The sequence below is a fragment of the Prunus avium genome, chromosome 4 (assembly GCF_965620075.1).
Source record: "Prunus avium chromosome 4, drPruAviu1.hap1.1, whole genome shotgun sequence".
Taxonomy (NCBI): domain Eukaryota; kingdom Viridiplantae; phylum Streptophyta; class Magnoliopsida; order Rosales; family Rosaceae; genus Prunus; species Prunus avium.
The window spans coordinates 29,365,821-29,381,808 of record NC_142287.1 but is presented as its reverse complement, the minus strand read 5'-3'; the positions used below and the strand labels follow the sequence as shown (position 1 = coordinate 29,381,808).

At 40.6% G+C, this 15,988-nt stretch overlaps 2 pseudogenes across 1 annotated transcript; one reads left to right on the top strand and one right to left on the bottom strand.

The window, feature by feature from the left end:
- The first annotated feature begins 10,807 nt into the window (after positions 1-10,807).
- Positions 10,808-12,699, top strand: LOC148295190 (uncharacterized; annotated as a pseudogene). Its single transcript, XR_015835333.1, has 6 exons — positions 10,808-11,030; positions 11,117-11,355; positions 11,438-11,656; positions 11,768-11,866; positions 11,965-12,045; positions 12,142-12,699. The product of XR_015835333.1 is annotated as an uncharacterized LOC148295190 (transcript).
- Positions 12,700-14,122: 1,423 nt separating this feature from the next.
- Positions 14,123-14,767, bottom strand: LOC110760294 (DNA topoisomerase 6 subunit A pseudogene; annotated as a pseudogene).
- Positions 14,768-15,988: the final 1,221 nt, after the last annotated feature.

Sequence of the window (15,988 nt, the reverse complement as noted above, 5' to 3'; positions counted from 1 at the left end):
TCACAAATGAATCACTCGGAAGAGGGTTACAATGCAACACTCAATAGTAAATATGAGAATAGAGTTAAACCATAAGGGACTTAACTCAAAATTAGCAAGATGAAAAACATGCATGAATATGATCTCAAGAAGGATACCAAACACTTAAAAGCTGAAAAATGTGTGCAAATCAACCACATGACATTTAGGATCAATTTAGGTCTTTACCATGGGTTGTAATGGGGCTCAGGGTGTAAGGTGAGTGAGAAATGAAGGATATAGATACAACAAAGTCGAAGGAACTCACAATGTAAGAGCATATAATCGTTGACTAAAAGACTTTGAAACATCACGCTTGAGATTTTCATTCATTTTTTTTTTATATGTGATCAAATAGACCACAAAGCCTTATACCTCCACAAATTTTGACTCACACCTTTCTTCCATTTGAACAACCATCAATTTTTTTTTTCTTGAGGCCAACCAAGAAACATGGAAATGAAATTTGTATTCATTGCCAAATAACCACAACTTTTCTCTTTTCTTTCACCCTTTGAGTGAAGTACTCTTTTTTTTTTCGAAATGTAATAACCCTTCCCAAACTTAGCATGAAAAACACATCCAAATTAAAGCTCATAAGTTCCTTAGAAAGGTAAATTCTTGTTTTTCAGGCTAAGGCTAGGAATAATAATTGGTTAATTGAAAGAAAAGGCTTATATGTAGGCTCAAGGTGGTTAACAATGGAAAATCATGCTTAAGCATGCATAAGGTTAGCTTGAAAGGCACAAACGGTCCAAAGAGGGCCTTAATATCATTTCTCAAATGTCATGTAATCAAATTGCACAAGAATGAGTAACTTTTAAGTGCTCAACCAAGTCAATGAATAATGAGATCAAACAACAACTCGGATGACAAGAAAATAAGAATACGTGTATAACACTCAAGAATTGAAGCACAAGACTCAAAGCTCACATTATATGGTTATACAAGTCTAACTCATGCTTGATACAATTCTTTGGATCATGCAAGTCCTTCAATTATAGAATTATGAAACAAATGACAAGTGCATAGAAGGTTTCAAACATATCATGCTAGAATGATGCCATTTAGTGAATAATAATTCTTTTTTTTTTAAACATTTTCTATCAAGTCATGTAAACATTCATCACAATCTCATCATATATGTCTGGAAACTGACTTGAAAACAAAAAGACTCAAAACTGAAAAGAAAACAAAATAAAAGAAAGCAAGAATTTAAGTGAAACGAAAAAGACTTGCTATCCCTTCCCAAACTTAGAAATAAACATTGTCCTCAATGTTAAAGAACTTAGGCATCAACAATGTTATAACAAGAAATAAAGGGATAAAAGCAATGAAAGAAAAAAAAACAAACAAGTAATACAACTACAACACAGTTGCAAAAACAAAAACAAAAACGAAACCAAACAGAAACAAATAAAACAGTAAGCCCTAACAACAGTCTTACGCATGCAGAAATCCAACCCAATGAAACGCACAAACCAAATGAAAGCCCAACCCAAACGAAAGCCCAAAAGCGAAGAAAGTATATAAAACAAAGAAACCAAGTCAGAAGCACAAAGAGCGAGAACTCAGAAAAATAGAAAAAGTGGGCCCTGATGTCTCGGCACTTGTGAGTCACGGGCAACCAAGCGAGGGACGTGTCAACAAGCAGAGGTCCCTCTCATATTCCCAAGCCAGAATTATTGGCTTCATAGGAAGGTGTGACGAATTTCGTTTCTTGAAAGTGCTGAAAGGCAGAAATATAATTAAAGGGGTTGGGGAACAGGTGAGGTGACATAGGGGGATCAGCCGTAAGGGCCGCGCGAGACGCAGAAGCGCAGTAGCTAGGGTTACGTAGAAACTAACTTTATAAAAGAAGAAGAGAGAGAGTTGGGGAAAAACACACAAACTCAGAAACACACAACAGAGAAAAGAAAGAACAAAAGAAAAGAAAGTTCAAATGGCCTCTTCCTACCCATTCTCGTTGGATCTCAACCTAGCTCCACCAACTCAAACATGGGGCCAAGTTGTGGCACCAGTATGGATGCCTTACTTTGCCTCCGCACGGGGGCCCGTGACAGTGAATAACTCAATACTCCTGGACAACGATGTTGCCCATGGAGTGGCTAGAAATTTAGTGACTCCCAAAGATATACGTGTGCTGGGGACAAGGGATGACAATCGGGTCGTGAACGACGCCCTAGCACTAAGCGTGCAAAGTACGGCAACAGTCGCAAGTGTGGGTCATCGCCTACTTGCGAAGTCCCATGAGGTGGAGGTACTGAGGGGTCAGTTGGCGGCGGAGCGGAGTTTGGTTGAGGAATGTCAGAGTACTACAAAAAGCCTGAAAAGGGAGAGGGCAAGGATAGTAGAGGTGAATCGACATCAGTTGGAAGCGTTGCGGGAAGAGAATAAAAACCTATCAAAGATGGTAGAGTTGTACTCTCGAGACATGCGCAAGCAGCTGGAGGACCTAGACCGACCGGTGGATCCTAATGAACCTATTATGGATCCTAATGAACAAGTGATGGATATTATAAATGATGCTTTTCCATTTGCATCGACGAGTCAGCAAGGAGAAGATGATGTGCCTACACCAACGGATAATGCAGAGTTCGAACAGTATGAAAAACTGTTAAGAAATGCCAACCAAGAGTTATATCCGGGGTGCGAGAGCTTTTCCGTTCTGACGGCGATTGTGGAGCTAATGCACGGAAAAATAAAGTATCGTATGTCGAACATGTGTTTGGATTACTTTTTGGGGGTTTTCAAGAGAATGCTTCCAACGGACAATTGTTTGCCGAAAGACCACAGACAGGCGCAGAAGATGTTGAGTGGTATTGGATTGGGTTATGAAAAAATCCACGCTTGAAAAAACAATTGCATGTTATTCTACAAAGAGTATGAAACATTGGATACATGCCCTATATGCAATGAGTCGAGGTTCAAACAGACGTCTCAGCATAGAATGACTAAGGTTCCTCAAAAAGTCATGCGTTATTTGCCCCTGAAACCAAGATTGCAGCGATTGTATATGTCGACGCATACTGCCATAGACATGAGATGGCATAAGGAAAAACGAGTAGACAACGATGTGATGCGACATCCTATAGATGGGGAGGCATGGAAAGAGTTCGATCGAACGTTCCCCGAGTTTGCTGCTGATCCCCGAAATGTTAGGTTGGGACTTGCCACTGACGGATTCAATCCGTACGGGGTTCTAAACCAACACCACAGCACTTGGCCGATTTTCGTATTCCCATATAATTTGCCGCCGTGGAAATGCATGAAAAAAGAGTACATGATGATGACTGTTTTGTTAACTGAGGATCCTGGCAGGTCAATCGATGTGTACTTAAGGCCGTTGGTTGATGAGCTCAAGGATTTATGGATAAATGGTGTGCGCACGTACGATAAATCCACTGGGAAGATGTTCACTTTGCGGGCGGCAGTTATGTGGACTGTGAATGATTTTCCCGCATATGCAATGGTGTCGGGGTGGAGCACAAAGGGTTATATGGCATGTCCTGTATGCAAGGAAGATGTAACTTCTGGTTGGCACGCTGGAAAAGTGTGTTACCTTGGGCATCGAAGATGGTTGCCATGGGACCACGAGTGGCGGGAAAAGGATAAAGAGTTCGACGGGAACAAAGAGCGTCGCGCAAGACCTAGAGAATCGTCCGGTGATTAAATCTTGGAACAGCTTAACCGTTTGGATTTTGCTCCGTTCGGGAAAACAGTTAGTCGGACCAGACCTGCTACACATATGAACTGGACGCACAAGTCTATGTTTTTTGAGCTCCCATATTGGTCGAAACTAAAATTGAGGCACAATCTCGACATTATGCATGTTGAGAAAAATGTGTTTGACACATTGATGGAAACGATTCTAGATATCAAGGAGAAGACAGAGGACACGATAAAAGCTCGTCTTGATTTGGAAAGAATGGGCATACGAAGTGGTTTATGGCTGAAAAGGGGCAGTGATAAAGCTATAAGGGATCTTGCATTTTTTTTTCCATGAAACCGAATGACAAAAAAGAGTTTCTGCAGTTTGTATCGTCTGTAAAGTTTCCTGACGGGTATGCTTCTAATATCGCGCATTGCATGAATGTTGACGGGGGTAAATTTACTGGACTCAAGAGCTATGACTGTCATGTGTTTATGCAACGCCTACTTCCAGTGGGGATTCGACACCTATTGACAGAAGATGTAGTCAAGCCAATGTCTGCCGCGCAAATCTCACGGCCTGGAGTTCCGGGCCGAGGGGATATGCGTTAACACGCTGTTTCCTGCTTTTGGGTGCGGTGCGGTTTGTGCGCGGGCGTGCCAGCACGGTCTACCGTGCGTCGATGAATTGATGAGTGTTGGATGGTTGAGTGGTGCGCATGTTTGAACTCGTCTTCCTAATCAAACGATTGTAGCCGAGAGAGGAAATGGTCTCGGCTGTTAGGTTCACGGCCTGAACTACAAGGCCGTTGAGTGATGGTGTAGGTGGTGGGTTTTGGGCGGTGCTCCGGCGCGCTGCTCAGGGAGCGACGGTCGTATGATATATGGGGTGAGTGAGCGAACAACAAGGATGGTGCTCCGGCGCCTTGAAAATCAAGGGTCGTATGATATATTGATGAATGGGTTTTCCTTACAATCTACCACTACTCCTAGGAAAGCAAGTAAAGATATTGAAAGTGCATTACAGGAAAAAATAAGTTGATCCGTGGGAGGCTTTGTTTTGGTGTTGAACCCTTTGAATGTAGCTCGAGTCTTGTATTTATAGGAAGAGTCCCTGGAGGAGTAATCGAGGCTAAAAATCTGCATGGTGGAGCTGGATTGGAGCAAGTGGGCAGTCCAATCGACATTTGGGATCATGAAGTATGGTGGTGTGACCCCAGAAATCCTGGTGAATCTCGGCCGCCGCTTTTGATCGGGTTCTGAGCTTCTAGCCGTGGAGACGCATTTATGGCCTGGATAGCTGGTGAACCAATATCTCAGGCTGTCAGAATTCTTGTGAGAATGTCCACGTCTAATCGCTCTGATCCCCCTCACCAAATTCTGACTTCAGTCACTTCCCACCTTCCCTCATGCATTAAATGCTTCCTTGTAGCCAGTGGGTTTGCTGCATTAAACAGGCACTACTTCATTAAATGAAGCCTGGGTCCCTGCTATCACGTGATGATCAGACTTTAATGTTTCTTGCCGCGATTTTGTTTGGCCTCGGCCTCGGCCTGCGCCGGAGGCCGAGATGATCTTGCCTTAGCATTTCTTCTTTTGTCTTTAGGAAGGCGAAGTACCCTAGCGAAACGCTGCGTTTCAGCCTTTACGAACAAGTGCCGGGGCCGAAAGAAAGGGCTCCTTCGGCCAACTTATGGCCGTGATTTATCAGGCACAAACAGCCAATCATATTGTTGTCAAGATTTTTTTCCCAACTGACGGAAAAAACGTTGCGAAAGACAGACATTGATCAGTTGCGCTATGACATTGCCCAAGTCTTATGCAAGTTTGAGATGATATTCCCTCCGGCTTTCTTCACGAGTATGATTCACGTGATGGTTCACTTGCCAGAAGAGGCATTGCTTGCTGGTCCAGTCAACTATCGGTGGATGTATCCAATAGAAAGGTATATAATCATCATCATTTCTGTATGCATCTTTATCCCATGCTTGGTTCTTGCTAATTTGCATCTTTTCGTTTTAATTTGGCAGGCTTCTTGGAGAGCTGAAAAGAAGCGTACGCAACAGAGCGAAGCCCGAAGGATCAATTGTAGAGGCTTGGGTTCAATATGAGGCGCTTACTTTCTGTGGGATGTATTTAAAAGATGTGGACACGGCTTTCAATCGACCTCAGCGCAATACTGACGGAGGTGTGAGAAATGAGCAACTTTCTATTTTTGCCCAAAACGCACGACCCTTTGGAGATCCTGTACGAGGAGAGTCGTTTTCCAGAAATGACATGGAGGTAGCTCATTGGTTCTTATTGAACAATTGTGATGAGATAATGGCATACTTAGATGAGCATGAAGAGATGATGAAGCGAGAACATCCATCACATTTGTATTCCAAGAAACACCGTGAATTGTTTCCAAAATGGTTTTTGGAATATGTAAGTTATAAGTGTTGTGTAATTACAGTATTTAATTTTCTCAAACTAATATGTGAATGTTTTTTTTACAATATTAGGTGAATAAGTTGAAATCAGATAATTCCCCCACTTACAGTGAAGAGTTATATAACTTGGCATTCGGCCCAATTCGGGCTGAATTATTCTCGGGTTGCCATGTTAACGGCGTCAAGTTTTTAGGGACTGCACGAGATGACAAGTTGTGTACGCAAAACAGCGGTGTCCATGTTCCAGGTGGAGGCGAAAGTACGGACATTGATTTCTATGGCAAACTCACAACTGTCGTGCAATTGCTTTACAAAGACCGATACCAAGTCATCATGTTTAAGTGTCGATGGTTTGATACGAACCCTTACATTTTGGCAATCATGGCAAAACAGATTGTCTATCTAGATGACCCTAAAGCAGGGAGCGGGTGGAAAGTTGTTCAGCAGATGGATCACAGGAATGTGTATGCTATACCAGAACTAGACCCATCTGAGAACGACGTCGACGTCGCTGACCAACGTTTCGAATCTTCCATGGAACATGATGCACAAACACTTCGAGATACAACTGTCGTACAGGAACCTTTTCAACTTGAAGGAGTGTCTTCAAGAGAAATACCGATTCAGTCAATTACAATTGACCTCGGTTATCTTCCGCGACACGATCCAACCATGGGGCCGAACAACGATGATGATGTACTTATAGAGGAGGAGGAGGAGGATTGGGAGACCAAAAGTGATCATAGCGACGATAACGAAGATTATTACAGTTCAGCTAATGAATAATGTAATTTATTTGCGACTTGCCATGTAAAACATATTAAATGAAATTATTTGTAATTTCATAATGTTACTGTAAAGATTTTGGCGACGAACATATTGTTTGAATATTTGTACTTGTTATATCCATACCTTAGATATATGTGGGGAACCTTCTAATTTAATAATGGTAGTGCAAAAACGTGTGTAGTAATGCAAAAACATGTATTCTTGTTAGAGTTAAATTATATTGAAGCATTAGAATAAGGTCACTCAAAGTTGTCAACAAACCCCCCTCCCCCCCAAGTGTGTTGTGTGTGTGTGTTTGCAATGTTGTGTGATTTTTTATATAATTCTCTTCATTTCCGTAATTGTTTTTTACTTTTGGTCCGTAAGCTGTTCTTTGTTTTTCTGTGCTGAATCCAACCGTATAAAGAACATGAAATTTGGACATACGGTTGGGAAGTTATAGATTAAAAACTGAACAGAGGTCGGAACTGCAAAAAAGGGCCGAACAATCTGTAAAAAAACGACCGGTCGTTGCCAATACCCGACCGGTCGCCGAAGACTTTATGCAAAAACGACCGGTCGTCTCTGTTAAACGACCGGTCGTCACCTTTGCGCGACGAAACCTATCCTAGCGTCGCACAATGTCACTTTCCGGGACGGAAATATTCGTCGCCCAGGAAAACAAATATGCCAAATTTTAATAGAAGAAACCACCTTTGCGCGACGAATAAAATATGGCGTCGCAAGAGGAATATTTGCGGGACGGAAGTCTTCGTCACGCAGAGTAACAAATATAAAAAAAAATTAATTCACAGAAATGACCCTTGCGCCACGGATATAACATTCGTCTCGCAAGAAACTTTCGATAAATTTAGATCAGCTCATCATAAGCTCCATTTATTCCCATACCTTAATTTCCATTTATTCCCATGCCTTAATTTGAATTTTGCCATGTAAATCATAAGCTTTTCAATATATTTAGATAAGCTCATCATTCATACGTACCTTTATGCAGGGTTATCAACTTCCCTACGAAGAGAAGTCATGGTTCAAGACTTAAAGATCAAAAGTTTAAACATGTAGTTTACTTCATTTGCAACTTTAAAACACAGCTTCAACCTGTGAAACACGTCACGTCGCTTGCTAGAATGTAGATTTTAGTCAATTACATTTGAAAATGGATTTTGTTACAATTATTTCCATTAATTTAGAAAATTAGGAGATTATGTGGGAAAACTTAAGATTGCGCGACGAATGAGATATCCTGGTCGCGCAAAAAATCATCGGTATCTTACGCGACGAAAAAGCTAGCCTCGTCACGAAATTATCAGAATCCTTGCGCGACGAATAATATTGTGTCGTCGCTCAAGGATTTTTCCCCAAAAAATTTGCAATTTTTGCGAAATAATATAAACCCTCTATACGCGACGAAGACACATTATGTCGTCGCGATAATAGTATTTGCGCGACGAATAACACGGCCTCGTCGCACAACGTTGTTTAAAAATTAATCAATATAAATTCCTTATTATTTTCTGTTTCACTTTGCGCGACGTATACCTCAATTTTCGTCGCGCAAAGACTTTAAAAAATAAAATTGTCGAAATTTAATGATAAATATTTTTCTATGAACATCAAATTCAGTTATTGTATTCATATGGAGTCAAGGTGTGCAGAGCTCAAAGAATCATCAAATTTGGAGTTAAATTAACCGTTAAATTGTGATTTTTCATTTATAACCATCGAAAATTTTGGTCTCGTTACAACATGTATGATTGTATATTTTTTCCAATTTTTGGCATGTACGATCTCCAAGTATAAACGAACAAGTCTGCCGGTGGGATCGTTGACACTATTTTTGTAGAATGCAACACCACATCAAAACAATATATTCAACAAAAAAAAAGAATTTTTGTATATGTTTGTTAAATAGAACATATGAGTTTGTTGTATGCACTAGTGTAAATATTTTTAAATGACGATCCAATTCAATCATTATATTCATATGCAGTAAAGGAGTGCACCCGTAAAAAATTATCAAAATCGGAGTTAAAAAAACCGTTAAATCGTGATTTTTTGTTTATAACCGTCGTAAATTTTGGTCCCGTTACACCATCTATAAACGTAGATTTTTTTCAATTTTTGGCGTGTACGATCTCTAAGTATAAACAAACAAGTTTGATGGTTGGATTGGTGAAACTAGTATTGTAGAATGTGTAGCCCCATTAAAACAATATAGTCACTAACATTTCCATAGTTTTCTGTTGTTAAGTTTTTTTAAAATTAAACAGAGCTTGCGCAACGAATAAATCACTGTTTCGTCGCACAAGAACCGTAAGCGCGACGTAACAAATTATTTCCGTCGCGCAATGTAATTCAGGGTTTCTGGCTTAGGGTTTAGGTATCAGGGTTCAGGGTTCAGGGTTCAGGGTTCAGGGTTCAGGGTTTACGGTTTATTTTGCGCGACGACTTTATTTGTTTCGTCGCGCAAGTCCCCAAAATTTTAGGCGGTTCGTATCCCGCCTATTAAAACGTATTTGCGCGACGACTTTTTTATATTTCGTCGCACAAAGGGCGATATTTTAACTTTGCGCGACCAATGTTTTGTTCGTCGCACAAGACCACAAATAGTTTGGGGAAAAAAACGCGCAGTTTTCAGTTGTCTTCAACCTCTCAAAACCTAAACCTCTCAGGCCCCCTCTCTCTCTCTGGATCAGACCTTCGAACCTAACTCGCACCCGCTCTCTCTCCTTCACCCCCTCTCGTCCCTCTCTGTCCCTCTCTCCTCCGAACGCACTCATCCCTCTCAGTCCCTCTCACCTCCGTCCCCTCTCATCCCTCTCAGTCCGTCGCTCCTCCGTGCGGCTCTCTGGCTTTCATCCCCTCTATGTCCCTCTCTTCTCCGTCCCCAGTAATCCCTCTCAGTCCCTCTCTCCTGCGTCCCCTCTCAGTTCCTCGCTCCTCCGTCCCCTCCATCCCCTTAGTCCCGCGCTCCTCCGGCTCCGGTCATCCCTGTCAGACGGCAGCCCCCCTCTCTCTGTCTCGCTCGCCACCGCCGGACCTGCGTGCCCTCCGGTCTCCCTCGAAACCCACTTGGTAAAATCCTAAACTCTAGCCCCGATTAATAATTTCAATTCTGATTTTGTATTTCTGAAATTTGTGGATGCTGTTTGGAATTTGTATTTCGAATTTTTATATTTGTTTTGCTGTTTCAATTTCCAGATTGTGTATTTTGTGAATGTTTAAATTGCTTAGTATGATGCTTGGTTAGGAAGCCTATGTTTCAATTTTGTTTTTGTATTGGATTTTGATTGTTGATTTCAAATTTTATTGGAGGTTTTGAACTTGCATTGTGGTGTTGGATTTGTGAATTTTTAGGTGTATTGCTGTTAGATTTCAGATTTGATTGGGGCACAAAATTGCTTAGTCTGATGGTTGGTTAGGAAGCATATGTTTCAATTTTTTTTTTGGTATTGGATTTTGATTGTTGATTTTAGATTTTATTGGAGGTTTTGAACTTGCATTGTGGTGTTGGATTTGTGAATTTTTACGTGTATTGCTGTTAGATTTTAGATTTGATTGGGGCACAAAATTGCTTAGTCTGATGGTTGGTTAGGAAGCATATGTTTCAATTTTTTTTTTGGTATTGGATTTTGATTGTTGATTTCATATTTGATTGGAGGTGTTGAAATTGCATTGTGGTGCTGGCAATTATTTGGTCTTTTTAGGGTTTAGGTTTTGAGGTTTTTTTAAAAATGTGCTTATGTTTTTTTTTATATAAGAATACATGTTTCTTTCTTTTTTTTTAAATATTGAATTTGTTGTTGATTAGGTTTTGAGGTTTTTTTTCAAAAAAATAAAAATAATTTTGCCAAGGATGTTTTAATTGTAAGACCTTATCAGTTGTGCAGATGTCAGAACTTATTAGACGTCGTAAGATGGTGACGAGTCCTCATAGTTTGCCTCCCCCGATTGTGACGTCTGCTGTCACTGCTCCAGCACAGTTGCACAAGGTCCCAGCTTTTCCCAATGTCTCCCATGCACCGGTGTCATCAGAGTCCTCAGTGGCACAACCTGTTAGCGCCAGGCGCCGTCATCGCCCTCCCCACTTGATGGACACCGCTTCGACATCCACTGCTGGTGCGTCGGGTTCTCAACCAGGTAAAGATTTCCTTCAACTACAAATGTTTCGTACCATTACTTTTTTATGATTTGTTAATGAACGTTAATTTTATATTTCTTTGCAGCCAAGAAGAACACCCGGGGACCTTGTCGCCAGTTGAATACGGCGAAGGTCACTCGGGTGACCAACACTAATATCAACATCAGATACGATGAGCGTCATCGAGCTGCACCTACGGCGGACCAACATAGCTCATTGGCTCACGATGTTGGTTCAGTCATTCGAACCTATTGTCCGATGAAATGGAAGTCTTGGAAGGCCATGCCTGACGAGGTGCATAACGAGATGCGTGGACAGCTGTCGGTATGTATCCTACCTTTTAATTGTTTTCCCTTCCAATTTAATATATTTCTAATACTTAATGCATGTAATTAATTTATTGCAGATCGACTACAATTTAGAGAATGCCAACGACGATTTGTTGGGGTACATCAACAGACTGTTTGCGGATAGGTACAAGCAGTGGAAGAGCGACCTGCACCACCATTTTCAAGCATATGATGATCCGCAAGTCGCTCTTCAGGAGGGTTGCCCGAAGGAGCTTGAGGGGCGGGAGGATAGTTGGGAGTGGCTCTGTGGTCATTTTCAGGGGGCTGATTATGTGGTATTTTTTTTATACTAAGTTCAAAATTATTACACGTTTCTTACTAATGTTTTGTAATTTTTTATATTTCATTTCAATTTCAACTAATACGTTTTATTTTTTGTTTAACAGAAGATGGCCAAAGCAAATAAGGGCAATAGGGCGAAGAAGACTCTTCTCCACCATTCAGGTGCTAGGCCCTTCTCCTATAGGATGGAGGCGCGGCGGTAGGTAATAATAATATCATTTTTATTTCTTTTTTAATATGTCTTTAATATTAATTTATTTTTTTCGTACTAATATATTTTTTTTTCTCTTGTTCAATTTAGGAGGGGTCTAAATTCCCAGAGATTGACGTCTTTGGCGACGTTTATGTTCGACCTGGGAATGAGTTGGCAGAGTCCCTTCATGTAAGTAGTCTTTAATTTTAATTATTATCTTACGCGTTCAAGTTTCATGGTTATTATATGAATATTTTAATTAATATTTTATGTTATGTTAAACAGACGACCATGATTGAGAAGAGCCAGTTGGTTCTTCAGGAGTCCGCCTCCCAGCTTCCTCCTGATACGCCGCTCGAGTACGTGGCTCCTCAACAGGATGCGGGGTTTCAGATCTTGACGGAAGCCTTGGATCAGACTCTCGGGAGGCGGCCAGTGACATACTGTCGAGGGATGGGGAATGCCCGGCGGCGGGAACCTAGACCCCGTTCATCAGCCCAGTCAAACAGTGCTATGACAGCAATGATGGCCCAGTTTGAAGCCCGGACGTCCCAGATGGACCAGCTTCAAGCCCGAGTGGCCCATATGGACCAGCTTCAAGCCAAGGTGGCCCACATGGACCAGCATCAAGCCAAGGTGGCCCAGATGTCCCAGCTTCAAGCCCGGATGTCCCAGATGGATTTGTTTTTACAGTCCCTCTCCCAGTCCGGCGTTCCCGTACTGTCTTTTGCTCCCCCGTCCACCTCTGAGCCCATCCAACCCGAGCATGGCCACCAAACCTCTGCCTCTGTCCACAATGTCCAGATCGGAGACCAAGTAGATTATCAAACAATATTTGATTAGTTTTATACTTTCTTAATTACATTTTAAAACATTTCTCTTGTATTTTACTCTATTATTATGTTATAACAAAAAATTTCTCTTCATTACATTTTTTTTTATTGTAATTTCATTTAATTATAAATTAAAAAAAAAACAAAAAATTATATCTCCAAAAAAACAAACAAAAAAAAAACAAAAATTAATTACTAATTTTGCGCGACGAAAATAATAGTCGTCGCGCAAACTCATTTAAAGGAAAATACAAACCCGTATAACTAAATCATAAAATAATATATTTTACGTTTGCGCGACGAAATATTTCGTCCCCTTATGGAAATGCGACGAGTACAATTTCGTCGCTTATTATTTGCGCGACGAATCCACATCGTCGCATTTTGTATCTACGACAACTACTGTTTCGTCCCGCAAATATTTTGCGCGACGACATCAATACGGTCCCTGAAATGTTTGTGCGACGAAGTAAAATCGTCGCACTATGTTGGTGCGACGTTTAATTATTCGTCACTCAATGGTTTGCGCGACGAAAGAAGGACCGTCCCTGAACCTTTGGTGCAACGAAGTTTCCTGTGCGACGAATGTACATAAAGTCTGTCGCGCAAAGTCTTTCTTTACGATCTTTGCGCGACTAATTTTGCGCGACGCTATTACTGTCGCGCTGTTATTTGGGCGACTGCTTTGTTCTTTGCGCGACGAATTTGTATTCGTCGCGCAAACTGTAAAATGTGGTAGTGATTAGAGAAAGATCTCAGTTGATTTACTTGATCATTTTTAGCACATTTTAAACAACTTCCTCACCCAAGCACAAAATCTATGGTTCTAGACAAATTTCATTGTGGGACACAGATTTAGTGCCCCATTATTGTATAATTCTTTTGTCAATAATAATCATGCGAGGCCCTCTCTCATCCTCTTAATTATTGCACTTGAAAGCCCCCCTTCTTCATGAAGCCAACCAATGTGCAAAATGCCCTTGATGAAAATGCCAAGCATTCCTTTTTGGAAATTGAGAGGGAAAGGCAGTGAGGGAAAAAAGAAAGTGGACGCATGGAGAAGATACATATCTTATTTGATTAACATTTCAAAAGGTATTTTATATATAAAAGTCAGCAATCAGAACAGAAGCAAGCACATGGAAATTGAATCAAACAACACTCAAAACCTCTCACATCAAATTCAAGATACACAACAATGGGGTATAATATTCCCCCAAAGCCAAAAAGGGTATAAATGCATCAAATGAAACCCAAACTTAGAAAGAAAAATAAAAGAGAAATTAACAAACAATATGCATCATCATCGTCATTAGTTGAATCCAGAAAAGAAAAACAAATAGTATATTGAGCATGGCAAACAGAATAATTAAGAAGATACCTACCTAGTAATAATTAAGGTAGCTAGCTATATATGAGCACTAGTGAGTGAGTCATATCCAATCCTGTGCTACCATCTTGTCTGGAAAATAAACGTTGGACAAGAAGCTCCTCCCTAAGGGGGACAACGCCTCAACTTCTACTTTGCTGCGGGTCTCCACCATTTTCTTCAGCTCCTCAACCCATTCCGGACGTTGCTTCGCGACTGCATCTTTTTCCAAGAGACGTTGCGCTAGCTTAAGATCCTTGCTATTCATGGGCCGCATACACCGTGGATGCATTTTTAACGCCACCACATCACTAGGCCGGAGTCCCAACCACTTTATGTCGCATCCTCCTGCTACGAAAAGAGAGAAATTCTTCACCGACCGTGGACTACTCTCGGCAATGGCTAACACTGGGAGATCCAACTCCTCCTTCATCTTCCTTACAAAGGAGATCCTATCCTCTTCGGGCACGGGGTCTGGTGTGTACACAATGATACAAGGAAACCTACGATCAACCTCATCCTTGGTCAATCGAAAGTAAGCGCCGTAACTCCCAACCACCAGTATTATGTACTCTGCGTTGCTCGTCATCTCACCACCGCTGCTTTCGACATCGTGCAGAGTAACCTCTCGTCCACGGGCATTCGCACAATCAACCATACCACGGCCATATTGACAGAAACGAAGATCGCCCGCAATAAAGACCGCCATCGATCAAAGTCAAAGGAAGGAAGGAAGGCAGGAAGGAGTGCTCTGCTGGGGTTTTATTTTATGAGACAGCTGATCGGATTTGATTTAGGGTTCTCAACGAGGAGGAGGAGATGCTTTTATACCGAACAAACCACACAATATATACTTTCTTTTTCCTTAAGTCGGGGAGTCTAATTCTTCTTTTTCCTAGGCTTCACTCCCCCTTTTTTTTATTTTTTTATTTTATTTATATATATAATTTTGATAGCTGATTCTCCACACGCAAAATCTCCTCCTACATTCCCCTTTTGTTAATATTATTTCTTTTCTTACTTTTTATAACCTAGCTTTCCAAATTTCCCCTTGCCTCCTTATGGGCTTCGACCGTACAAGTTTCCCTTTTTTTTCTTTTTCTTTTTTTCTTGCATTACATGCTCTATTTATTTTGGAAGGTGATTCACGACCAAAAACCAAAGCAAGAAAAAGTTGCAAATAGGTAGTAGATATTATAAGTTGGTCCCTCAAATTAGATGTGTGTGTGAACTGTAACACTGAACATTGCAGCTAAAGGCCAGTTGTCATAATTCATGTGGATAGAGATATCAGCCCTAAAGGCCTCATAATTTAATCAATCCTTTCTTGTTACTCGCACGCATTCAATCCTTTCTTGTTTTCTCTTCAGGATAGTGATTAGTGGAAAAAAACAAAACAAAACAATCTGATTGGAAAGTTTAAAAAAAACAAACAAACTTTATATATGTTGTTCGTCCCCTTATAATCGATCATTTTAATTAATGTGATTAGACTGTATTCACTTTCAAATCAGCTTTGCTCACAAGAAAATCCAAAATGTCTTTTTAATCTGTTTTTGTTTTTGGTCTTTTTCTTCTAGTTTAATGTATAGTAACTGAAGATCAATTAATCAGAATAGCAATCAGTTTGGTAATTTCCTAATCAATTTTGGCTGATGACTACATATTGCATTACCAATCAATTGCGGTAGTGTATTTGGATTGCAATAGCAATCAATTGCTGTAGTGTAGCAATCACATCCCAAATATGAAATAAAGGATCGATATAATTCTTCTCTCCGGCTTTTGCAGAAGCAGCAAATTCAAGCTTCACCTTTGCCTTCTTTAAAAATTGATGATGTATATTGCAGCTATTAAAGGCTTTTTTTTAATAAAAAAAAAATAACAAATCACAATGATGTGCAGATGGAAAAAAAAAAAAGATTACTGG